Source organism: Neodiprion lecontei, chromosome 5 (assembly GCF_021901455.1).
Source record: "Neodiprion lecontei isolate iyNeoLeco1 chromosome 5, iyNeoLeco1.1, whole genome shotgun sequence".
Taxonomy (NCBI): Eukaryota; Metazoa; Arthropoda; class Insecta; order Hymenoptera; family Diprionidae; genus Neodiprion; species Neodiprion lecontei.
This window is the reverse complement of record NC_060264.1, coordinates 26,811,497-26,838,149: the sequence shown is the minus strand read 5'-3', so window position 1 is coordinate 26,838,149 and position 26,653 is coordinate 26,811,497. Positions and strand designations below refer to the sequence as shown.

At 43.9% G+C, this 26,653-nt stretch overlaps 1 long non-coding RNA gene across 1 annotated transcript; it reads left to right on the top strand.

The window, feature by feature from the left end:
• Positions 1-12,032: 12,032 nt before the first annotated feature.
• On the top strand, positions 12,033-17,692 carry LOC124294469. Its single transcript, XR_006904342.1, has 3 exons — positions 12,033-12,287; positions 13,845-14,102; positions 16,843-17,692. It is a non-coding gene; the product is annotated as an uncharacterized LOC124294469 (long non-coding RNA).
• The last annotated feature ends 8,961 nt before the right edge of the window (positions 17,693-26,653 follow it).

The following is a 26,653-nucleotide window of genomic DNA, read 5'->3' as shown; positions in this document are numbered from 1 at the left end:
CGACTGACCGCCGAGCGCCGCGGTGCACCAAAACGAACCGAACTGAGGAACGTTCCGTTGAAACAGGAAATGCCCGAGTGTCGCGCAAGCTGGCATTATGCAACACGAGTTGGTCAATATAAAGACGCAACGAAGGGTATGAAACCCAATAGTCCGTCTTTCCTCTCCCTCCCCGTTACCAATCACATCGAACTCCGTTTCCACCTTTGCTATTTGCATCGTCGAATACCGGAATGAAGATCGGCCGTTGAGATTAAGTGAGCCAGGGCACCCGTGCATCCCGTGAAATTAGAGATTATTCATTTTCCAAACGTCGTTTCCGAATCTCCATCTGCAGCCCCGAATAACTCCGGGGAGTCTGCTGAACTGGACCAGATATATAATAAACCAGGGAAAAGAAACGCTCTGCAGTGCAGAAGAGAAGAAGGAGGAGGAGGACAAGGAACGGTGGAACACAAGTCCGTTCTCCGCTCTGGGAGGGGCTGTAGCGGTAAAGAGATTCGACTGCACAATGGAATTGTGTCTCCTGCATTGGGAGTCGGAACGATTCTATACCTTGGGTACGTGTGTGCACGCAGCGAGCCAAGCAGCACCTCGGGGGCGCCCACAATACACGTGCCCAGTACCGTGGTATGTCGGATATGCCGACTATGCCGGGGCCATGTTCTCGTTTTGATCCGTGTGCCAGATAAGATCGCCCTTTGTTACAAAGGCTCGTGCCTTCGGGACTGGGACTCGGACTCGGACTGGGACTGGGACTCCGCGGGACCCGGAGAATGTACGCGTATAGGTACGTCCTGGAGGAGAACCAACGTGGACTTGGCTGCCGTTCCTGCATCCTTGATTTTCTTCCTCCGCAAAAACTTTATCCTTTCCGAGGTACCGGGTTCTTAACTTTTCCAGTAACGGGAGACGTAAGAGTTAATTGCAACAAGTTCGAAACTTCAGACCGTCGGGATGTTGGATTCATATTCAGCCCATCTATTATTCGACGTATACTTCGTAAAGAAGTGAATAGTGCAAATCGGGGTACAGCTGAATGCTGATGTTGAATATTCATGGGGTATCAACTTTCGATCGTTGCTACGAAAATTTCAGAAACACGAAGCTCTTCTTTGGACAAGAAAAAATTATACCTATACTCGTCAATTAGTTAGAAAAGATTTTGAATAAAGAAGGTTCATTAAGTTTCATTTACAGTGAGAGAAGATTAATTCATTTTATGGTATTTTATACACCTTTTGTGGGGTCTCTTATTTTCCCATGCATACATATATCCAATGGACACCTACCCAGCGACCAATGACTGTTGAGATGTTCCGTCAAGATTGCTGTAACACTGATTGCTGCGTGATACAATCCATTCCTCTTTACTTGTCACAAATTATCCCCCCTTACCATTGCATGTCAAATCGAAGTCGTTACCTAACTACAGTAGAAAGGCCCAGAGATCTTTCGAATAGATGGAAAGTACCTAAACAGTTTGTAAATCAGTACTAAGTCCAGTTTTTATGAGTACTAATGAATGTCAGCAGAACTGAACGCACCATACCGTCATGCATTCTGTTGCTACATTCAAGTTGCATCCATATTAGCCCGTAATCACCTAATCGAAAAATACAAATGATTTATTGTACACTGGTGTCCGGGTAAAATTAACGCAGAGTAAATGTAATTCCAAGCGCACTGGTGAATCCAATCATCATTAGCATGGTTGGATATTTATTGATTTATACCATCGTCACTACAGCAAAAGTCCCACCGACATAAACAAACACCAAATAGACGTATTTGCAGATGCACAAAGAAGGGTATCCGAATAGCTAGTCCCGATGCAATTGAAACAAATGTCAAACATTGAGCTTTTTATGCTCTCTCGATTCACACAATCCAATATATCAGCGCACAATCTCGCTACCGGAAAGAAAGGACCTTTTACACCTTGTCAACCGGTACCTCCAGTCGTCTGACACTGAACGAAATGATCACGTTATTTCAAAGAGCCAATTATCCTGATTCTCATTCTTCATTCTACTGTGACATCGGTGAGCCGATGCCTGGTGTTACGGTGTCTCACTACATTGCTGCGCAAGGCTGGTAGCTCATCGCGCGAGTGCCTTTTACTGTCCCTAATTGATTCGTATACCGGTGACGAAGGTGACCAAGAAAGCCGAGGAATCCCTGTATAGAATCACACGATCTGAGAGTATTTCTCGTCGCTTACGGGTGGCTCTAGCAGTTCTTCGAGATCTCCGATTGTCCGTTACCATTGTATCCCGGCGTGATCGGTGCGCCGTGAGGCGTAGGGTAAGACTTTTATCCTCGCCGATCGGCACGATGTTATCTTCCCCGTTTGATTATGGCCGAGAAGTCGAGGCTCATCTTCGACCCGGGTGTTGGGAGGAAAATTCCTCGCGAGTCGACACCGTTATACTCTGATCCACGTTGCGGGGTCGCTCTCTTAGTACGCGTAAGTCACGTAGCCCGTACCTCGTTTGCGAAATGGCTATCATTCCCAGCAGAAATTTGCCAATCTACTTCGGCGACTGCAGCGGCAGCTAGTCCTGGGCTTCAAGGCCCAGATGCGCTGGTGATCAAATCGATTCGCGATGCGTCCGAGAAACTCGATTTGCTCCGCGGACCCCGTCGCTTCGCACCGCCAACGTCTCTCCTTGGCTATCCGCCATCTCGCACGGCATTAGGCAAATCATCCATCAGGCCACTCGCTTCGTGATGGAATACCCGATCATCTAAATGTTTTCAAGCTTCATTAACTGCTCGTTCTCTTTCTCTCCGCCAGTAACCAGAGCAGAATGGATAGTGCATGAAAAACTTCGTCTCCAATTTCTTCATTTATATTGAATGCTCGAGATGATCTGGGAATGACCGAGAGATTACCAAGAGATAGTTGTATAGTGTCGATTTTCACCGTTTTCACAGTTTATAAAACAAAGCTTGTTCACTTTACAAATTTTATCGATACTGAGAATGCGAATTTCACAGATGTTAGTAAAACGGAACGTCGAATGATTGCCGTCTACATTTCGATGCAATCAAAATTGTCTATAAAATAGAACGCATGAGTAATCGATCACAATCGGGACAAAGTGCTGTCAATATGGAAGGACGCTTTCCAACATTGACACACATTTACTAACGAGGATTAATGAATTACGAAAGTAGCGTCATCGGCGAGATCCTGTCGCAGGTGCAGGTTACAGACGGACATTCATGGCGATGGCTAATAACAAAAGGAATAGTGAAAACAAAAAATTATAAGATAAAAAGAACAAAAACGCGAAGAGAAGAAAAGCCGTGATCGATGTCACGGATATCGCTTACACGCATGGGTAGCCTGCACCTACCTGCGAGCCTTAACCAGGAATAATCGAGTACAGCTAATCCTATGGAACACCTTCTATAAGCCGACGAAACGGTTTGGTATGGGATGAAAAGCGCGTCGAAGGCGGGCCGGCCAAGGTGCATAAGGCACTAGGGCTGAAGGCTGATGGTCGGCGGGAAGAGCATGCCGAGAGCCACCCAATACCCGCCCGCGGGTGCAACGACCCTGCTGACCTTTGTCCGGTCCGCGACCTGGCCTGCAGCCTCCTTGAGCCTGGAGCCTCGGAACAAACTCATCGTCAGAGCTCCGCGGGGCAGGTGATCGTTTCCTTGCCCAGACGGTATTCCCGTCTATGTTAGTCGGCACGAGCACCAAACGCCTTTGCATACGCGTGCTTCGAAATTAAATCTCTGTTTACTCTCTTTTTTGTGTCATTATATTCTTGCGGTCTCGGACGCAAAATAACCGGGTTTTGTCGGTTAGGGTTTAGGAATAATCCTCAGTCTTCGGTTTTTTGAAGATGATTCAGGTTAACGGACCACTGGTCCTGCTACTCGTAGCTGAGGTAAGTGCACGACAGGAGAGCATCGCCATTAGAAACTGCGCATTCCAAAATAATCACAAAACACTTTCTGCACTTTCTTCTCGACCAAAACTCTCTTGTTGCAAATACTTCTCTTCTTTCGCTATAGAAATCTTCCATCGCTCACCAAAGGCGTTTTTTTTTTTTTTTTTTATCAATTCGAATGGTTACGAGACAGTAATCGATTTACACTAAACTGCGCCCATATGATATTGCATTCATTACTCACCATGGCGCAGAGCTATTCATTATTGATCGTATCCACCATGAACCCAGCAATTTCGAGCTTGACCTTCAAGCTTTTATTCGAATTCTCTAGATCTCGTTGTCGCGACACGTTGCTCACGTGTTTGAGATAGTTGTGGTACGAGTAGTTAGTTAACGAGTCGTCCCAAGTTAACGGGAGTTTAAAAGGGATTGCTCTTGAAATGGTTCAACACTTGACGATTACGTGTTCACTGCAGCATTGCCTCGTTGCGATGGAGTAAAATGTGAGCCACAGGGTTTGAGTCCTGGAGCAGGTTGCGCTTATCTCGCATTATACAACCTCCAGATTTTTACTGCGCTGTTAAAACTTGACTCGAAGAGGTGGGCTGCTCTCTTCACTTCGCTCCTCTCTGTATTTTTTATTCATTTCAATGTCACGAGGTGCATGCAGCTCTCGCATGGCGCAATTAAGAGAAAATCCTTTCTGAAGAATGAATTCTGAAGGCTGCAGGAGACGCTGACTGGAAATAAGTATATTGATTAAGGGTCCACAAATTTCTTGAATGTTCGAAATAATTCAACTATTTTCTCATCACTAAGGAGTGAGGAAATGAAATATGAAAAATTGTACCGGTGCTCATGGTTTTTATTGTAGTTATGTACGTGTATTGTAAAGTGAGTAAAGATTCGAAGTTCGACGTTCGTTAAAAACGTCGACACGAAAGAAGTGTACGAGCACTGATGAGCGATATCGAAGAATCCGTTCCCCTCCGGCCAATCGATGGAAAATGTGCGTCAATTACGAAGGTTGAAGATGGATGTGCGTCCTCAATCAAACAATCACTCAAGCTCTGTCGTTAAAATCGAATGTTACTTTCTTGCGTGGCTTCTTTCATTCGTGAATTTATGCGTCGTTTCTTGTCGAACGGCTTTTCAATGTGCCTCCTACAGGTTACAGTGCAGAGGCGCTCCGTGCACCGCAGCCGTAATGCAGAGCGAGTAATTTGCAGTGTGAGGCAAGAACTCTCGGATCGCTGTTGAGTTAAGAGACAGCGAGGATATCGCATAATTTCTAACGAGCCTAGTGGCTGGCCGGCCGGCTGGTAGGTTGGCACTTTTCTCCTGCCGCGTACCAGCGCTGCTCCGAAGTGCCGATAAAGCGAACCAGCTTGTACATCTATTGGGTATTAGAAACAAGGTAAATTGGCGAGGATCTTCCCGTTCACACTGATATCGCGGTCGGGAGAAGAAAGCTGCGAGCTGTGAAGTACAACGCGGCGCTGATTGTTTCATAAATCATCGACTACAGCCTCGCGCTATCCCGTGGCATGCATTGACGGTGGTCTTATAAATTGCCACACGCGATACGCTGACGAGCCTTTCTATGCAACTCTGCCGAAGCTTCTCACTCCGACGGACGATGACTCCGGGTATAAATCCGTCCAGTTAAGGAGACTAGGAAGCGACAATTTTCCATTTTTTCTTTTTTTTTATTCTGTTACGCAAGAAAAATTGAAAAATTTCACATACAGTCTGTGGAGGAACATCCGGTGAAGAGAATGGCGTTTGAAAATTGCCGAAAACTCTAACCGTTCATTCGAAATCGTGGCCATCGGGGAGCAGAGCATGAGACGCATGGTCTTCTTTATCCACCCACCGCCACTCTCTTAAATGATTATGTTTTTTAAGCTTTAACCACTCATTTTTATAGCCAAAACTCCAATAAAAATTTTCTAAAAAAATAAACTCTATGACTGGTTGTTTCAGTTCTTCACAAATGCCATTTGAATCTTATCCCATTTTTGGCCTATTTTCGCTTCCTAGTCCCTTTAAGACGAACGGTAAATAGAAAAACAAGGTGACTACAAATGATCAGGAACATAAAAACGACTGTTTAAACGACATGCGACGCAAAGAAAGACTTGAGAGAAGAACAAACGATAAGAAGATCCTACCACATGCCACAATCTTCGGTTGGCTCTGCTTACGTTAACGAATGTACTCCACAAATTCGGTCGTTTTCATTGTATCCTCTCTATCTTTATTTTCGGAAAAACTTCACCGTTCCCTCTCTCCTTCTCGCTTGCTCCTGTACAACGTCGTTAGGGTAAAGGATCCGCAGCTTCAGCAGAAGCAGAAGGCAGACGGGCCGAGGAACCTAAGTGCGAAGTCTAACGGTTATAAACCATTAGCGAGTTACGACCCGAAGGTTCACCTTCACAGCGTGCCTAACGTCAAGGCGAGGGGCTGCGAATATAACCGCGTTCGCAAGCGAGTCAAGCAATCACCTATGTCATTCCCCCGACAGTCAGTCAAGTCTCAAACTCCTCACGTACACATCGACCGTCGCGGCACACCTACGTGTGTACCTAAAAGAGATTACCTGTCCAGACCTCCTCTCGTACCTCCGTCTCGTCTCGCCTCGACGAACACCGCTGTGCCTGTAGGTATGAGTGAAATTTTTCTTACCTTTTTTCCTCCGCTCGTTTTTCTCATCCAGAGTTCAATCTCAATGCTGTTACTGTTGGAGCTCACGCGCTTCCTATTATTTTTTAGGGGCACTAAACTTTGTCATTTATGGTTCAATCAATTAAAGCTACATAACATATGGAAACACGAAATTAAAATGGGAGTCTCGATCCTCCATGATCTTTCAGTTCTCAACAACGACCTGAAAACCTAAAATCGAAAAATTGAATTATTTTGAAATAGTAAATTACTGATAAGACAATCGCAAAAGCATGATCCAGCTTTCAGAATTATTCACTGTGCAGCACTTATGAGTCAAAGATTAACGACCGTAGAATTTTTGATTACAGGGTCACCTGAAACGTTTAGAGTCACGTCCAACGAACGTAGCAGCGGTGATTGAGAGTTGTTCGTTCCCTTTTGCCTCGTTTACCTGTTGTATACCTTTTTGTTGTAGATTTGTACCAATTTTCACTCTATCTGGCATGTTTTAACTCTTGACAATGGTCCCATTTGCTTGAGCAAGGTGAGGTTGTCATTTCAGCCGTAGAGATGAAAAATAAGGTAGATAAAAGAGAGGGAGGAAGGGTCCATTGGGATTGACGGAGACGGGTTGGCGTTACAAATTAGCAGAAAGCGTTGGGTCGGTCGCATCTGGACGAGACGAACCCCAATCCATGCCGTATGATTTACAGCACCGTGTCCGAGTGATGCATTGCGAGCTTACGACAAAATTGTGATCAGCGAAGCTGGGTAACGATTCAACCGTTCAAACTGTCTAATCTTTGCAGCTGAAACCATTGGTAACGTGAACTATTCGATTCAACGACTGTGATTTGTAATCGAATATGTTCGGGTTTGTAATCGACGGAATGCGATGCTGCACTGTGCAGAATATAGTATTGCATCCATCAAGTACTCGCGTCGTTTAAGTCTGTATGACTTTCCAATACGCATTTAAGTGCGTAACTTGCATGAGGTACGCCCACGTTCGGATAGCCGAGAATGCACTTCAACTTGAGGCATCTGACGACGAGAGAATGCGGGAGATAGAGAGAGCGAGAGAGACGGCGACAAGACAATGACTGTAAATTACTTTAATTATTTAATTTACATTTTCTATAATCACTGTCGCTGCAGCTACCGCAGACGCTAATTTATTGAAATTGCCTTTCCTCTTGCCGTACTGCAGCAGGAACGCCGAACGACGACCCTTGCTGCGATTCTCGTTAGGGCGAGGTCGAACGCTAAATTTTAGCGAAGGGTAAACGAACGACTCACGTTTCAAAATTGTACTTTCTTTAGGCGATCTTTCAAGGCTCCCGCGGATCTCTCTCTTATTTTTCCTTGATTGGGAACATGGATGTCTAGATCAACATCTCGGCGTTCTCAAACTCCTTTATTCGCCCAAAAAACTCATATTAGTAGTCCTTTGAGGAATGATTGCCATAATTCCACTGATCCCGCGTTTCTCCCATTCATCAAAATTGACTCACACCGGTCCCCTCAATTACATCTCAAAGATAATCAAATTTGTTTTTGCTCATATAACGCAGGTTGAACCAGAGTTGAGCTTTGGAATGCGATGCACAAGAGTGCATCAACGAGCAAGAGAGTGTAATGTTCATTAGTTCATGTAAGAACACCAACAAGTAACGCTAGTACTTATGCATCGGAGCATCCTAAGCATAATCTATTCTACTTAATCTCTCTCTCTCTCTCTTCTCGTTTGTCTCAACGTTGTTATACAAGAAGTTTAAAACGCGAAAGGAAGTACCCGTCCAATTTGGTTTCATCTTCGCCGTGCCATATCAAGGTTTGGTGGATGTGATTTACTATCCTTTGCTATTTCTAAGCATACTGCTTCTTAATTCAACCCTAAATTTCCCCATTTTCTCTATATCATGACTACTTGAACCTTTATTTAGCACATCAATGCCTCATTGCCTTTTCGGATGTTTGGACTTGGAATGGTTGCATAATCATCTTCTTAGAATAAGTTAACCAGAGAGGTAATTTGGCCGAGATATGTCAATTACGGGATCGTCGGAGTGCGTAATGTCTCTTGGCGTATTGTACTAGGTGTGCCTTGTGAGAGTACCGACATTGGGAACAATTGATAGGCACATTATTGCACCCTAGAAGGTACGAATGCGGAAGCATCTCCGATCCGGGAATGAGGATGATGAATTGCCGTACACGTGTATATGGAACGCGGGACGAAAATGCGACGTCGGTTTCAGGAAAGGGTAAATCAGCTCGAGATAACCCGTGTTAATATCGCGACGAACTCGAGTCGAATAACGGAATCATTAGGCACACCCGAGACAGATACTTCGAATTTAGGCTTTTCGGTTGGAGACAACCGCGAGTTCCCCGCCAAACTTTCGTAATTAGCCGACGTTAAATACCCGGCTGGATTATGGCCTGTGCTGCATGCTGTTTCAACTAATCCTCATCGCCCTTCCAGCCCACGCATAGTAATTTATACATCTGTAGGTGGATGTGACGCTCCGGAGAAAAGGGTAAGAGGCCCAATTCGTGAGATTTCGACCCGCCGCCCGTCGATTTTCATTGATCTCTTTTCCGTCGACGATTAGCTCTCCGTTATCCAGACAGAAGCGAGACGGTAGAAGGAGAGGAAAGGTAACAACGTGTTGGTTACAGTTCGTTATAACCACAGTATGGCTCTGGGGAGTTAATTAGCGAAAAAGTTAATTTCTTGCTCGCTTATAAACCACGCTGGTGATGAAATATGACTCTGATAAAGGGGGAACCGGAGGAAACCAGAGTTTTAGGTCTTGGCGGTGGGGCGCCTTTCTCGTTGCGAGTAAATAGATTAACATTGTTTCAGCCTGATGCCCAACTCCGTTCCCAGACCAAAGATACACTTTTTTCCCCTCTTTTTGCGCTATCTCCTCCTCTTGTTTGCCCGCCTGCCTCGCGGTGAGCTATAGCGAGTAACGAGACCACTTGCTTCTTAATTACCGTCGCAATTGCAACGTGACTATCAAAAAATGAAATTGAAGCATCGGCAAAAGAAGCGAGCATATGACAACTCCCCAAAGTCCTCGTACGATTCTCATTCGTTTTTTTATGGACCATCGATTGACTCGCTGCATTTCCTATGCCCACCAGCGACGTCTGCGGTTATTCAATCACAATCGAAATGCGCTTTCCATCTTCCGCTATCCTTCTCGCACGTGTCTTCCGCCGTATTTATATCCTCGGCGTGTCTCTCTTTCCCCACGGACCGCTTCCGTAACAGGACTCTCGACGATTTGTGGTCCATTTACTTGACCGCGATATATATCAAACTCAAAGTGCTGACAGAGCGTATCAATCGAGTGACCGCCAGATATTATTCGGTATATACGTATACGTTACGTATAACAACCCACTCACTCGCCCCGATAATATCTACGAGTTTCTCGCTCTCAGATATCGCTTTGGCAATTCTCTGCACGCGAACGGAAGAGTCTCTCCCCTGCAGTGAGGGGTGAACTTTTTTGTCTTATTCTATTCTCTTACAGTTTCACATCTTTTTCATATTCTCATATTTTACACCCTGACAGAGGTTTGCAACGTTCTCAGCGAATACCCGGATGTTTCAACATTATTGTGTCAAAGCCCCAGATCCCACCGCTGTCACCAAAAACTCTTCATTTTAAATTTGGCACTTTCTTAATTCATTGCAAGTGCCTATGGGACAATTATTACAGTGATCTAAAAAATTGCTATTCACGTTCAAAAGACAACTGAATTCTTCTCGACGACGGTATTAATGAGTGTGAAATCGCGATACGATCAAGTTCACCTGATTCTGGTAAGTTTCCGGAATGTGGCGTGCCTTGAGGTTGAGTGAAAATTACGTGCGGGTACTCGGCGAAAAGAAAATATTTTTGTTCGCTACGTGCAGGGCGATTTTAGCGCGAGGCTTTGGCGCGGTCGCAACTTTCTGAATAATTACGCCTTGAGCTTGATTCATCACTGAAGTTCGCAACGTAAGATGCTTTATCTGCGCTCCGCACTCTCCGCGGAATTAATATGCTAATAACCTACGACACCCCCGTCGCCAACGTGGCCAACCCCCCAATTTTCCCTGTTGCCTCCCCCCCCCCGAAACTCTCATCGTCCGAAGTGATGTATATTACTCAATTCGGATAAAGAGATGCGCACGATAAACTTCGGCTGCTAGCTACATCGAGAATAATCGGGACTGGAAAATTACATTTTTCGCTTAGATTGCTACTTTTTAAATTGAGAGGCCAACCGCAACTCGCCTATGTACCCTCCAACGTTCATCTATCTAGTTTGATGCACGGATGTTTCATAATTACGAACGTACTTGACGGGGGAAGTCAACCCTGATTGACGATGACATCTTTCTGCACAAGATTTTTCTAGTTTGAATTTTTTTATATTGGTACAAGATCCGTTACTTTTAAATACAGCGTTGAAACATCTATCTGCGATAGCCGGTTCAGGTTTGCTAAGTGTTAGCTGAGATTTAGCTCAATAATTGATTTTAAAGAATTTGATCATTCTTAGCAAATTTCAGCTCCTTAAGAAACTTGAAAAAGTTCTTATTTCTTTATTGAGACTATGTAGAAAAAAAATTAAATCATGAAACCAGAGACGCGATCTTTGGCGCGGAATGGCCTCTATCTCCATCGAAAAATATTCGTTCTCAGTTTCCCCCGTCAGCCTCATAAATATAAATCGCCTTTTTCTAATTATCTGGGCAATTCAGTTAAGATATTACGTATTCATAATCGTGGTCTTCTTGGACGAAGTATGATAAAAGTCGTATTGTTGGATTAATTGAAAAACGAATCGTTCCGCAAAGAGAGGTACCGTTCAAAAAATGTCGAGGGAGAAACAATATTAAATCTAATGACAGTCAGATACGATCAGTCGCACAATGGAGATCCGAACTTTGGGTTGGATGGAAGAAAAAAAAATTCCGCACTTTTTCATTTCACATTCATCCCGTCGAATAATCACGTAATTAACTCAATCACGTATATGCATGCATACAGATATACGTACGCTCGTTCAACACCTACGCGTACAAACACCCACATATACAACGTGTATTAATACGGTCCCTCATAAATCCCATTCACATTCGCTTCAATAAAATTCAATCAGTGTTTCGTGTTGTTCATTTCAAGGAATGTACAGCAGCGGCGCAATGACCTGACCTTCGTTTAACCTTGCCTGGTTGCGCCGTGTGCGCCTATATCAATTAGATACTATCTTCCTCGACGCCATGTCTTCCGAATTATACGCAAGCGCGAGAACGACGCGCGAATGAGATTCGCGATGTCTCACCTAGCCCACGTCATTCCCCGCAAAAAACCGTGACAAAACGTATCGGTTAGAATCCAGTACGTCTAACCATTTTCAAACAAGAGCGAATCGAATGCGCGGGCCAATCTTGACTCGCGTTCAAGTAACGGTCACAAGCGGGGAGCGCAGGCGATTGGTTGAAACTTCGAACTGCTGCCGTTTGAAAACTGCTAGACGTTCCACGTTCGCGTTCGGAGAGATTCGTCGCGGTTTTTTTCGAAGAATAACGCGGAGCTGATGACACGAGGGTGTTCGGTACATCAGCATGTGGGCAATTTTGGCGAGTGCGGGAAATTGGAGGGGGAGGCAGTCTCGTATCCCGCTTTTACTGTGAGTACACATGACGTCGAATTACGCATCTATCCTTACCCTCGTCTCCCGCTGCCGCAGAACAAGTCACACCCCGCGTCGCCAAAGCCACTTCTGGCACTTGTGCTGCGTACCAGATCGCGCGGCCGAGAGAGGCGGGCGCGAAATGTCAGGAGCCTCGGGCAATCGATAATAGCTCGCACCACCTTTCCCTTCTTTCATACATATGCTGATGCGCCTCGCCTCGCCACCCCGAAGGAGCCGAGGCGAAGTTCTGGCCTCCCGGTCTGTGTACCGACTTAGATATGCGTCATCTTGACGACGATAGGAACACCTAGGCGCCACGACCACGCGCCAGCAGCGTCCCGGCAAACTGGCAATAATTGCTGGATAGACGCCGGCTAGATCTCTGCTGTGGCGAAGGCAGGGTTACATCGGGTTCTCAGAACTCTGGCCCACGCTCGTCTCAATTGTTTCAACTTGTCCAATATCAGTCTCTCTTTGGCAGTATTAAGTTCGCTCCGGTATGTCGGACTCTCCTGAGTGACTGCCAGGCCCTTTTTCCTCGTCGACATCGTGACCACAGCGCAAAAAAATGTTGTTCCAATTACCGAGTGGTCCATTCTGTTTGAAATTAGGACTCAACGATGTTCGGTATTACTGGACATAAAATAGTCGCGAGAATCTAGTCAAGCCTCATTCTCTACAGAAGCTGAACATATTCAGCTATTCAGTTTACCAACATTTTGCAAATCTTTGATATTTTCGGACAAGTGTTGGTTACACGTTAAAATGAAACTAGACTGACGGCCTTCCGCATGACTGAATCATTATCGAAACAGTCTTCAGTTTGCTCATCAACGATCGACACAGAGAGTATCGTTATACAGATGTCTGTCGAGTTGTAAAGAGCGGCAATAAACAAGTGGTCAATAATTGATGCAGTAACGTAAGTGAGTATATGTAAGGAAGATTAAACCGTCATGGTGGTGAAGCAGTGACGATGAATGAACGTTTATGGAAGGTTTTGAAAAATTGAATGTAACATATTACAGCCGGTAGCTGTCCGCAGGGAGTGAATATGACGAAGAAGGGGATGAGCGTGACGATGAGCGTAAGAGGTCAGATTGAACCGCCGAACGCTGATTGGAACGACCTAGAAGGCTAATTGACCGTGTTTAGTAATGTGTATTTTTTGTTCCATCTGCTTGGTTTATGTAACTGTGACACTCCGGTGCGGTAGATAACTTAAAATAAACCGCCGCTGAGAAAATATGTCGCGTAACTCGATAGCGGGCGAGTGTCTAAGGGGCTGATCTCCCCGCGCAACTCCAACGCCCCGGCAACGACTGGGCGCCGGGATCGTACCAAGCCAACGGGCAAATGTAAACTAATGTTTCATTAAGACCGGCAGCTGCGTCGTCACTTAACTTATTAAACAACATGGCCGCGCCCCGTAAGCGACAGAAAACATCTCTTCCACCGTTATTGTTATTAGTACCGAGCCACCGAGCCTGCACTCGACGCTCTGCACCCTACGTATATAATTATTTAATTGTTTCATTGTGTCCCACGTAGATAGAGATCGCTTGCCCCTTCCCTTTGTCCCTGCCTCCCTGGACCAGGATCACCGTCAGACGCTTCTTTTCCTCCGAAGGAATACCATCTCCTTATGGTCCTTGCTTTTACGACGCGGCCAAGGTACGGTGTGATACGAGATGTCTCTACCCTGATTCCGACATGCAGTCGGTGCACTTCGCGCCCTAACGCAGCTCGAGGCGTCGACATGGAAGGGATTTCTTGTGAGAACTCTTCTCGGAAACGTCTGTAGTTACGGTATTTATATCTTCACCGGCGGCTTTTATTCCTCTCCCTTCTTTATACCTGTGTAATATGTTATATCTACACAACGTGAAGATTAACAGTCACGATATCAAACTCGCCTTCCGTGTGCAGCTTCTGCGGGTAATGTCATTCCACTTTCACAGAGTCTGTCTCAGTCGTGTTCAAGACTTGTAACTCACATCCACGTTTTCCCGTGTGTAATATTCTCCGGCATACGGAAATCTTCGTTACTGTCTCTTCGGCTACCGGATCGTTCTCGCAGTCTGATGCGCCACCGTCTTGTCGCTTGATGGGGTGAAACTACTCCAAAACTTCCTTCACTTTTATTGCTGGATTACCCATCCCTTGAATTCACTCTGAAAAATTATTTCAGAGTATAGTCAGTTGTGCAGATTCCATAGCCACTTAGATTTTATGAGATCAGTGTTGCAATTTTCCACTGTTTCGAGAACCTCTTCAGTAATGATTTACTGCGTATAGTGAATATTAGCACTTGGAACTGTTGTCAACTTTATCTACAAGACAATTAACAATCGTTTTGGCAATGGCAATAGTTGATGGAATGGTATTTTGATAAGTTGTTCCGAACTTAACGTCTTCTTCCTTTCCTGATTCAGACTTCTGTGAGGATAGTCTTGAAATGGCCGTTACTTACGACGGTTGCACTGGAATATGGATTATTCGTTTGTTGAAAACGGTTCTGGTCAATCAATAATTACAATCACGAATATAACTTCGAAAGATTCATGTCCAGATGAAGATTTGTGAACCGAGTGGACATATATTTCGAGGCTCAAAAAGTGTTCTATGTCAAATTCCGTGACTATGTTGTACACGAAGCTGTGTGACACGGGTTTTGTATTATCCCGTATTGAGAATAGGTAATACTTTGTGAGGAGGCTGTTACAGAAGTGAGGAATATCCGTCTCGGCGCAAATGCGGCTCACGTATGGGCAGAGCCACCCTGTGTCCTCTGGTATCCTCCACCTCCTTCTCCCCCTTCCCCCTTTCCCTTCTCGAAAGTATATAAGGCAAAAAGGAATACGACACACGCCGCGCCCCCGCATCAACGGAGCCCCACTTGCCATGAGAAAAAGTAACAACTTGATTCCATATTCTCAGAACGGTTCCCCCGGCCGCGTGAAGAATTGAATGAAATAAAATAAAGCCGAAGGATTCTCCATGCTTTATGGCTGGATCTTCTGCTGCCAACCACCAGGCGCGTTACGGTTATAGAATAAAATTCGAATAACACCGGAGAAAAAGGTAGAGAAAAAAAAATCGAATAGGAAGTAAATAGAACGGACCAAGAAAAGTAAGAATTAAAAAAACATCAGCTCATAAAACTGGTCTCCCGACGTTGGTTTCAAGAACATTACGAAAGATATACTACATGACACACTTACCAGATGAAGAAGAAGGAGCTGAGGTATCACTGCAGGGTGAGTTCATGAAGTGAAGAACACGTATCTTTCGTACGTTCGCCTGGCGCGTGGTGAAAATCTGAAAATGAGAAAACTTGCTAGAGTTACGTAATCGACCCCGATGACGTGTGGAGTGAAGGTCGAAACCCGTGAGGGGTGGTGAGGAGATAAAAACATCGTTGGTTAGTGTCGAAGGCCGGAAGGAAGGAAGGAAGGAAAGAAAGAAAGAGGAAGCAGGAAGGAGTTGCGAGGAGAACGAAGGGGGTACGAGGGGGCTGAAAGAGCGAGACCAAGAGAGAATGGAGAGAAAAGCGAAGCGATGCCGTAAAGCACTCAGCGGGGTGCGTGATCCGCTTACCAACGTTACTGCCGCCTTGTTGGTGTATCCTACGTATGCCCCACGTATGAAGGCCTGAGAGAGTGTGCGAGCAGATAGGCGAATATACGTATACAATATGTGCAGGTCCTGTATAACCACGTACGAATAGTACGTACGCCTTTCAACTAGAGTTTTACTCTTCCACTTTTATTACACTCAACTCGGACGAGGATTTTACCGTTTCGTAACTTGTAAGTGAGTATCTATCTGCAAACTATAAAGGTGGATTTCTCCGGACGTCAGAACTTATCGCTGTAATTAACGCGTTCTTAAAATCAATTCTCACTTTCGCGATGATATTGGTTTTTCATTCGCGGATGAGTGCCAAAGAAATTGGCAAATTGGATACCAAAAACGACGGGACTGACCTCAAGAGTACGAAAATCTGGGTGGTTTCAGGCTTTTCTCCTATGAAATTCGTTAATGGCGGTATTCTTGATCATTCGAGTGAAGCAAGTTGAAACTATTTAGTTTGTAAACTATACCGATTATATTTAAACACGCATTAAGAATAAATCATAAGTTTTAGGAAGTATAACGAACGTATTTAAGATCAATCTTCCTCGGTGACGAAATTGAAACAATCAATATGTGGGTTTTATACTAACACCCTATTATTTGAGTTTTTTTTATTTTATCTAAGTGCAGGGTTCAATTTAGTAGTGAAAAATTGTATCCACTCAGTAGAATACCTTACACCACTTAAAAGTCAGAGTAAAAATTGAAAAATGAACCCTTGTCTTCTTTTTTTAGATATCGACTGTGACTAACCTTAGGGAAAAATTATGACGTTTAATATTTGAAGGTAAAATAAGAACATTTCTTCTTCTGCGTTACTCTGTTATTGTTACCTCGCGGCAGAACCATGCAGCAGAGCCTCGCCCTGTTTCTAAATTTCTCAATACAGAATAAAACGATTGTATTCCAGCAGAGGAAGCGAGGATCTTTCCGTAACCGGAGAAACACGTAAGAAGGATACCGACGTGCACGGTGGGCATGCAGGAGCTGAAAGGAAACTGGATAACGCGGGACCAGAGGCGTAAAACTCGGACCTCGTGAAGGCGAGAGAATCCGCCTGAAGAGAGAAATGAAATTTAGTTGTATATGTTACAGGGAGCGTTTTCTCAGGTTTTTGTAAACCACGCGTATGCACGTGTAGGGGTGAATGCTGTGCGTGTGTTACAGAAAGCGTGGAAGGTACGAAGGCAGTGGTGGAATGGTACGCAGCTGGGCTGAATGTGGGATTGAAATATCGACGAACGCACCGTGACTTGGGAGGCATTGAAACGAGTGACGACCGAGAAACGCGAGTTACCTTCGGCCAACAATGATAAACTCACGATCACCGTCAGATCTACCAAATTCAAAATTATTTCGATAAGGTAATCGAGCATCGATCGGCTATGCAATAATTAACGGTCACGCGGAAACACCGCGATATCTTAGGGATTCAACTACATGTTTTATTATAATACGTGTGTATGTAAGGATTTTATGTCTGTAATAAAACATCAAGAGTTTACAAGTGCGGCTAATTTATTATCTAGTTGAAAACTACAAGCCGCGGTACATTGGCCATTAAACATGAATTATAAAGGTAATAGATAGTTGTGTCGTTAAATTCTCTTTCAATAAATCAATCAATTTTTAAAGTTCATTTTTTATTCCCACTTTAATGAAATTTTTCTGGAAAATTCTCTGTGCCTATAAGAAGATGAACTACCACTATTTTGCCAAAGTTTATTTAAATAATTGGCGTCATGTAATATGTCAAAAGTTGTAAGAATTAAAGTATATATTATGAACATAGAGAAACCTAAGTGTGTGAATTCTCATTTCTCAAAACTCGATTTCAAACCCTCAACAACTTACAGTACGAAAGGTTATTGCGTATAGATCATTGGACAACTTTTGCTTGAGGTTCTAGAAGACTATTTCGAAAAAGAAAATACTAGTAAGTTCGGTTGAAAACGTTCTCCTTTTTTTATACTTATCATCTAGAACAAAGAACCCGAGTCAAAGATACACGTATAAATTAATTCACAAAATAGCAAACTTAAGATTTTATCCTAGGTTGAATTTTTCGCCAAGAATCATAAACGTTATCAAATTGACAGGTTAATTGGCTTCCGATAGCGTTGAATATCAAAAATAATTTTACATTTTACATAAGGTTTAATTTAAAAAATTGTAACCTAAAATGAAAAAAGTTCCGACCACGCAGGAGTTAACCTCGTGGCAAAAGAAGGGTCCATCTGACTGACCGTTGTCCGATGAACAGCTACAACTGGTCGGCAAATTTTTGTGACAGGGAAAGTAGGTGTAGGTGCCTAATTGCTCCGATCCGTGGCGATCGGTATGGAATTGGGCGTTGCGTAAAGGCCAAACAAGTGAGACGTTAGGCGCGTCATGGTCAAGCTAGCTGACCGGTGGCCGATGGAAGAATCACAAAGCGATTGTCGTTACGCCCACAGATCGGTAAACGAGCGAGAAATAGAGCCGATTGTCAATTGGCAATTTAGAATCGGCGATTGGGAGCTTCGGACACGCCTGTCGCCCCCCGTTAACCGCGGCATTATGTTGCGGCACACATTGCCGACTTTCGGGTCGGTTTTGGCGCTCCGCAAAAACCTTTGTCAAATTTTGTATTTAGACACTATTTATGCCGATTGTTAAACCTCAGCCGCGGCGCGTGCTCCACAAAAATCGGATACGCCCACGAAGAAAATCGCACCTGGAATAGGCATGTATTATTATTATATGGTTTTTATTGCCTGCAGCCTTCACGTCGCAGACGCAGATTCACTTCTTCTCGCAGCCGCCGAGATCTCCGCCCTTTTCAAACCAAGGATTTACCGCTGACCGGTTGTCACGCGGCAATCGAGTAATAAGAAAAACATAACCTATAAGCCGCATGAAACGGAGAAACTTTCAAAAGTCAGGGGCTGTTCGATTTTTGAATTTCAACGTTTCGAAATCGGTTTTTTCACTGATGGAGATGAACTTGAGGATGAAATTTGAAGAAATACTGGAGAATTAAAGAATTTGTCAGAAAATTATGTCTTCATAAGTATTTCAGTCAACGATTACTATCTGATTTTGTGAGAAACCTCGATCGATCAATTAGACAACAGACTGTTATTGTCCCGTTAGATTTTTCAAATTTACCCACATGTATGTAATCTCGATTTTTCCAACGATTTCAATTCTAAATTTTCCAACATGTACAAGAATCAAAACCTGAGCGTCTTATGGATAAAAGTTATATTTATGGATAAATATATCATTATCAATTACAAAAGAATTTTTTTATTTTTATTTTTGTCATATACTCGAAGCAATACATACCGCGCAAAAGTTTCTAATGAGAACATCAAATCTGAATTTTGAAAAACTCCAAATCCGAAAAAATCGGAAGCAAAGAAGCAATTTCGTACCCAGTTTAAATATTTCATTCATAAGATTCGAAATTATTTCGAATCACGTCCAAAAATAGGAAAAAAATATCGGCCTTAATTTTTTTTATTTTTTTGTATTTTTTTTTTTGTTCTTATCATCGATTCTAAACTTTCGAAAGACTGCAAATTAGATACACCGAAAAAAGAGACAATCTCGTGCACATTTCAAAAATATTGTATGTACATAAGATTACAAAATTTTCAAATATCGTCCAAAAACGGAAGCAACAAACGGCGTTAAATTTTTTTTGGTACCGAATAATTCGACCACTCGTTTTGATATTCAACTTCCGCGTGTATAAGCGCGTTAATGCGCTACAGTTACGGATCCTGATGCGCCTGTTTCCGTCTCCTGGTCTGGCTTAAGTGCGACAACCAAAACCAGGAATAGCCTGGAGGAATATAACTGCGTGTGCGAGGCCGCGAGGTCACGCCTTCCGCGGGTTTACAAACGGAGGAGGGATGTTTCTCATTACACACCCCATATGTCTATTACTCTCAGTCCGTGGCATATGCGCCCGCCATTCTTGACATACTTCAAACAATTATTTCTTCAACCTCGACAGCCAGACCTCAGCGTATTTTAAGTCAGCAAATATTCCCTTCACTATCGCATCTCTCCGAAACACCTCCGTTAATGTGAACTCCGATCACGTCAACTGAACCACGACGAAAAATTTTCTATTAAAAGTAGTTATTATTACTATCCGAGTAACTTTCAGAACATGCTCAAGAGAAGAATATTTCGTCTAAATGCTGTCCCTATTGCAGCAGGCGTCAAGACGAATTCAACGAGCCCTCACACGTTGGTTTTGGACAACCTGATCGTGAGATATCGCCGTTTCGCGTAACGCAAATCGCATGAATAGCGCGGCTGACGTCACGGACCACGTAGGTTATATTCGCGATTCGCGTTACTCTCAAACTTCAACTGGAGATATCTCGCGATCTGTTTGTCTAACATCGACGTTTTTGGGCTCATTAAATTCGGTTGAACATCAGCTACACGACGCATGCTTACCAAATACTGTGCAGTCATTATTTCTTTGGAGAAAAAATTAAATTGTTATGGTTGTACGATGAAAATCGATGATCGGACTAAATCCTTGCAAGGACAGTTTTTGCTCCGGAGTTTAAATCAGGAAACAAGGAGCCTAAGACCACCTCCGTGGGACACCCTGTATATGAGGCATCCGATGATGCTGTGGCTTGACCGCATTCTGTCTGCGTTCCTGTCGAATTGTGGAGCAAAAAGTTCCGGAGTAAGAAGGAGCGAGATGGTGAGACGAAGGTACCGTCATGGAAAGAGAAGGAGGAGAGAAGACTATCCTCGATTTTTGACACCGCATCGAACCGCGGAGAGATGATCTACCCTTTTGCGGACAAAAACTACCGATTCGAATCAGTCGATGCGGGATGGCGTGGCGCGGCGACTCGATCCGCGGCTTCTTATCTGCATAGTTCTGACACTCTGTAGGTATATATGCCCGCGTGACTCGATTGGGACCAGATGACTTTTGATCAGGGGCGGTCCATCGATCCGTAACGGTCGCGCAGACGGCAATTGACTCGACGCGGTAGCCGATCTCGATCCGCACCGTCATCCGATTCCTCTGCAAGTACGATTTTACCTCCACAACACCGTTCTCTACCACACCGTCTTGCGAGCTGTAAGGCCGGGGCATTGCATGCCTGCCCAGTCAACCGGAAACTATTCTCGTTATCCGACGCGAGTCACTGATTTTTTTTTTTTTTGGTTTCGATTGCCCACACTTTATTTCTCACCATTACTTTAAAACTTTTACTGATCTATGCAGACCTTACCCAGTTATTCAAATACCTCGCAATTTTTTGAGCAACGCACGTAACTTGCCAATTGCCAGTGATACGTTTCATCCCCCCCTATTTCTCAAGTCTTGACTTTCATCAACACATTTTGTACGAAGGTGCGATTGCAGATGAACGTTTTAAGAAACCATCTGATGAGCTGAAGCGAATGGTATGGGGTTAACATGGTGTCCAGTAACAAATCCGTAACAAATTCAAGGACGTTTCCAAGACTTTTTCAGGTTATTCAGGGACATTATAAATAGAATATTTTCAGGACATAAGAAAAATTCAAGGGTAATTTTCAGGACTTTTAAAGGCCAAGCGAAATTCTAGGACATTCCTAGGACCACTGGACACCATGGTCAAGTGATTCGAAATGTGGTTAGGTACATGACATTGAGTTGAGCGATTAACAGAGCGAGTGACAATAAGAAATCTGTGCTTCAACGGCGCGGCTCTCCGTGCGATGATCGACCCTCGGGGACCTGCGATGGACAACCATGCGGGTAGTTTAAGGAATAACGAGGGAAATATGTCGCGTGTATTTCGTTTCCGGGAAGGCGCGACACCGGGGTCGCGTGGGATCATTTTTCCCCCAGGCCTAGGAGGTAAAAGAGCGCGGCAAAAACCTGAGGCGAATCGTCGTGGGAGTGTATGATAATGTTTTGGGGATGAGGAGGCAGGAGCGACGACTACTAAGCGAGCTGGATGAGAATGAGGAGCGAGGAATTTCCTCAGTCCTGTGGGAATTAGGGTGGAGTTCCGTGCCCGCCATGGCCATGCCAAACCGTCGCAGGAAGTGTCAGGATCGGCTTTAGGTCTAGACCGCAATATCGCATCTGTCCACTGACATCTTACCAACATGTGCGTTGAGGCGTCGCAATAGCTGCTTCCACCTTGCGATACTCGCGTCTCCCCTCCTTCCCCAACAGACCAAATTATCTCTTCCTTCTTCCGTCTCTCCTTTTTTCAGTCTCACAAAATTATTGCCACGTAATTCAGTGTCGAATAACAATGTCATTCGTCGTTAGTTGAACTATGGATTTCAAATCGTTTACCGCATTCTGATATACGGCGCCAAGTGCCTCAGATACGGAACAAGAGAAACTCTCTTGTCATTCCGCTATCAGTGTGCATAAACACACTCGAACCGCAGCCGGAGCAATGTATAAATTAACACCCCTGTTTCACAGTTTGGTTCTTTTTTACGTAGAGCAGTGACTGCGGCGGAGTTTCTATTTTGGAAACGGCACCCCAAATTGAACACGTCATTGTTATAAGGCGCTAGACACCCCATCGGGTCAATAGGTCACTTATTTCAGTGGCGAGGTGTTTTTTGCCTCTCTTCGCTCCTCTTTTTTCACACATTTTTTTATTTTTCTCCTCTCTCTCTCTCCCTCTGCGGTTTCTTTTTTATACTGGCTACGGTTTATTTTCGTTTCAGTTAAGAAAACAACGTCGGCCCTTGTCACGTTCGGATGCAGCGGTAGTCAGCTTACAGCGTCCCGACTCACTTCACACACTTTCACGTCGTAAGCATAGGTACACGCGCTTTGCTTCCTACCCATCCCATACCCAGATAACGTATGTTTATTTTCGAATCTCGACGTGCAAGCTTCACGTATTTGTATACATATATCCATGTATCTTGTACCTTATAATCGTCAATTTCACTCCCACCCTCTTCGCCTCAGACCATCAAAGTTCGTCACACTCATATCCAGCTATTAACGGTTCCATGAATATCGCACCTGTCCTACTCCATTGGCAAATATTTTGAAAATCGGAATACGTTGCAGTTGAAGGCTTCCGAAGCAAAGCTGAAATCAGATTTCTCGACCTGTACGTAAAGCTTTAAAATTTTGGTGAATATCCTCCAAGTTACCAAAAATTGAGTCAGGTTTGCATTCCATTTCATGGTGGTCCACTCCTCGAGAGTATCGTAATTAAAGTACCTAATAAAATTCTCAAGTCCACGAGCTCGTATGCGATCACCCTAGATATCCAAGAAACGCCACAATTTTCTTTTCGAAAAAATACCCCAAACACTTCGGAAAAACGACAAAGAGACGAGTGCACGGAACCGTGCGTAAATGCAGCATCCAACAAGTCTTGCGCACGTACCGGGTACGCGGGAGAGTAGCTCATTAATTTTATTGCTAGGGAGATGAAAAAGATTATGGGTCAAACGTGGGGCTCCGGCGGGCAAGCGAGTCGTATGCATGTAGGCACGAGTAGGATGCTGCCGGGAGATGTGTCGTACGTATGCACGCGTTAGTCGCAGTCGGCGAAGCAGAGTCGTAGTGTGTTCACTTACTGTGGTTATTATGATACACCTTTGCGTCACAGTCGCCGCTGAATGTTAATTCTTCGTTTGTACATCCACAAAAGGCAGTCACTCGTACAGCACAGGGTGTATCAGACGTTTCTTCCTCGGTAAGGCAATTTCCTCGCAAACCAATATACCAATTTCCCCCAGCAAAACAGTCAAGAATCCGATAGCTTTCAAATGACGGCGATTCGAAGTTCCGACCAATCGCGGGTCGCGCTTGAATAACGGTCACCTGCGCGCTGGGCAGTGCGCAACGAAAGATGCCGTACGATTGGTCGAGGCTTGAACTCGCTCTAGTTCGAAAAGTATGCGAGCCTCAAGTTGACTCGTGCGATGATTTCGCCGCGGTTTTTTGAGAGAAATAGCGTGGAAGGACAGTTTGCGAATTTCGAGAACACCCCGTACTTACACGAAGGCCTCAACATTTACATGATACGTGTGTGCAGTTTGCTGCTTTTATGTTTTGAAAGCTCATGGACGTTACTTTTCCTCTTTTCTCGCTCCTTCCTTCTTCGCGCGTCATAACTGTCCCAGAGGCTTGCTACTGACTCCACGGTGCAGTGGGAAACCGAGACTGATTATATTGCGCCAGGTTAAAAACTCGCCTGAGCAGCGCAGCCGCGAGAGCAAGTCAGATCCGTATCTCGCGCAACGAGAACGAGGCGGGTACGAAGTAGCGCGGGGAGAGAAACTGTCCTCGTTTTTTTATATTCAGTTTTGCTCCGCTTTTCGACCTTTGATTTTAACGGTGGGTTTGATATTTCTCCACTCGAAACTCGAGCGCTACTTTTCTGCAGTGATTTTGCGGTAACCGCGTAGGGTGGGGGGCTTATATTGACGCTAAATCGAAAAGTCAAACAAATCCGAACCCACGTCCCCGTCTGGGGAGCGAGCCAGACTTCGGAGGAGAGCTAAGGGCTGCTGAGGCTAGAAGTATTCCCGTGTATCGCTCTGCCACCCCTGTCTGAGTCCGGCTCTCGACGGTCCCAGGAGCACGCTTTTCTTTTACTTTCCAAATCATCCGACAGTTAATCGATATTTCACGCGCTTCTTTTTATACACCGCGCCATGGGATGCTGCAGGGTTTTACACAGTGCGGCAAATAAATAAACACGATTTTGCTGCCAATTACTTGTAACAGTACGATAAACTAGAATGGATGTTTAAAATTAAACGAATTATGCTGTTCCAAGATGTGGGAATTCAATGGATTAGGAATCGACGCCATCTGGTAGCAAGTAGGCACAACTTCAAGACAGTCAGATTTAATTAGGTCATTTTGAAACGTATTTTTTACTTCATATCACCCGATTGTGGGGAAATGAATGCCTGACAGCTTGCACGGAGTTTTCTGGCTCTTCGTACTTGTACAATTAACCTCAAATGATCAGCTGGTTTTCTTTTCGCCTCCATATTGTTTATTTACTGCAATCCTACGTGGATGTATAAGAATATAGCACACAGTGGTAAAAATAAAAAACTACTCGTCCATAAAAATATTAAATTCAAATTTCTAAACATCGACCGACATAGTTTTTTTAAAATTTGGAAATCGAAACTCCTCAACTGTCTCGTCTATATAAAATACGCTCCACTAAACGACACGCAGCTATTTTCAAAAACGTAAGAAGAAAGGCAAAACAAGAGAATGAATGGGAAAATGGATGGGTAACTATACGTGTTTTGTACGCCGCGGGGATGAAACATTTCCGAGAGCATCTCTTCCGGGCTGCAACCACGGAGCCACGTTTTCCTCATCAGCTGAGATTTGTCTAGCGATGTACGGTGGGAAGGCAAGAAATGAAAAAGAAAACGCTGAAAAAAAAAGAAAGGAATTACACAGTCGAGGGATCGAGAATGCGATAGAAGAAAAAAGTGTTAACCTCGCAAGTCGAATTCCAATGAGGTGATATTTTAATGCTCGAGGTCGATAACTGCGCATGTTATACATTATATTACAACAAATATACAGGCTCCGTTAAATAACGCATGCTGGTAGGTAAAGTAAAGCGTCGGCATTTTTGATCCTGCACACTCTAATACACGCTTAAAACGCGCCACGTGTATTTATACATGGCGCTAAAATCATACGGGCAATAAAGTATTAGTCGTTAAGTGAAACACTGCTGCTGTACTCGGGACTACCCATCGTCAGCTATAAGGGGTGTTCTCATTGAAAATAATTGTTGCAGGTGTGACTTTTTTGTTTTATAAATTGACGTATTTGACAAGGTTTATTCACTTATTCATACAATTTAAATTTATCGAGTAACTTTATGTTGACTTGGAATTATGAAATATACAGGGTGTAACAAAATTACTAATTGCGGTAAACAGTACTGAGCTTGTCTTGATGAACGGAACCGACAAAAATCAACAAAAAAAAAAAAAATACAAATTTTTGGAGCTCTTATTTCTCAAAAAAGCATACAATTGATAGCCAATTGGGAGTTATCGCTCAAATATGGATTCCAATCACAATCAAACAAGCTCTTCGACTCTCTAATAGATGAAGTTCGACGATTATTATTTCGAATACACTATATGCAGAGTGGAATCTCTGAAATCATCGTAGCATGTAATGAATGGAATGAAGGGATGCTCTTTGCGTTTGTTTTATCACAGTTACTTGACGTCCCATAACTTTATACAACGTCGATAATTATTTCACCGATCAATCGGCATTACAACTTTCTAACAGCAACGCGGTCAGAAGGTTACATAGAATTACGACAGCTGGGTTTATAATCGTGAATAATAAATATACATCCAATATAATTATACCTGGTGAAGTGCAGCTAATCGAGTGGAATATAAACACACACGTTGGGTAATATTTTTCCGAAGAAATTAAATCATTTCTTCTGTTGACTGCATCGGTTTCGCAGCATGAGATATCATTGATTCACGTTCGAAGCGTTGGGACGATAAGCGGTCATTGGATTGTTACGAAACACCCTGTATGCAGTGATACATAAATACGTATATGTAGACTATATAAAATTTTCTCACGAGGTCGTCGACCCATAATTGCGCTCCTCGGTTGAACTCAACTAATTGTCCTGCATGCGGGATTGTCTTTAAAAATCCAGGATTTTTAACCCGACACCAGTTTAACC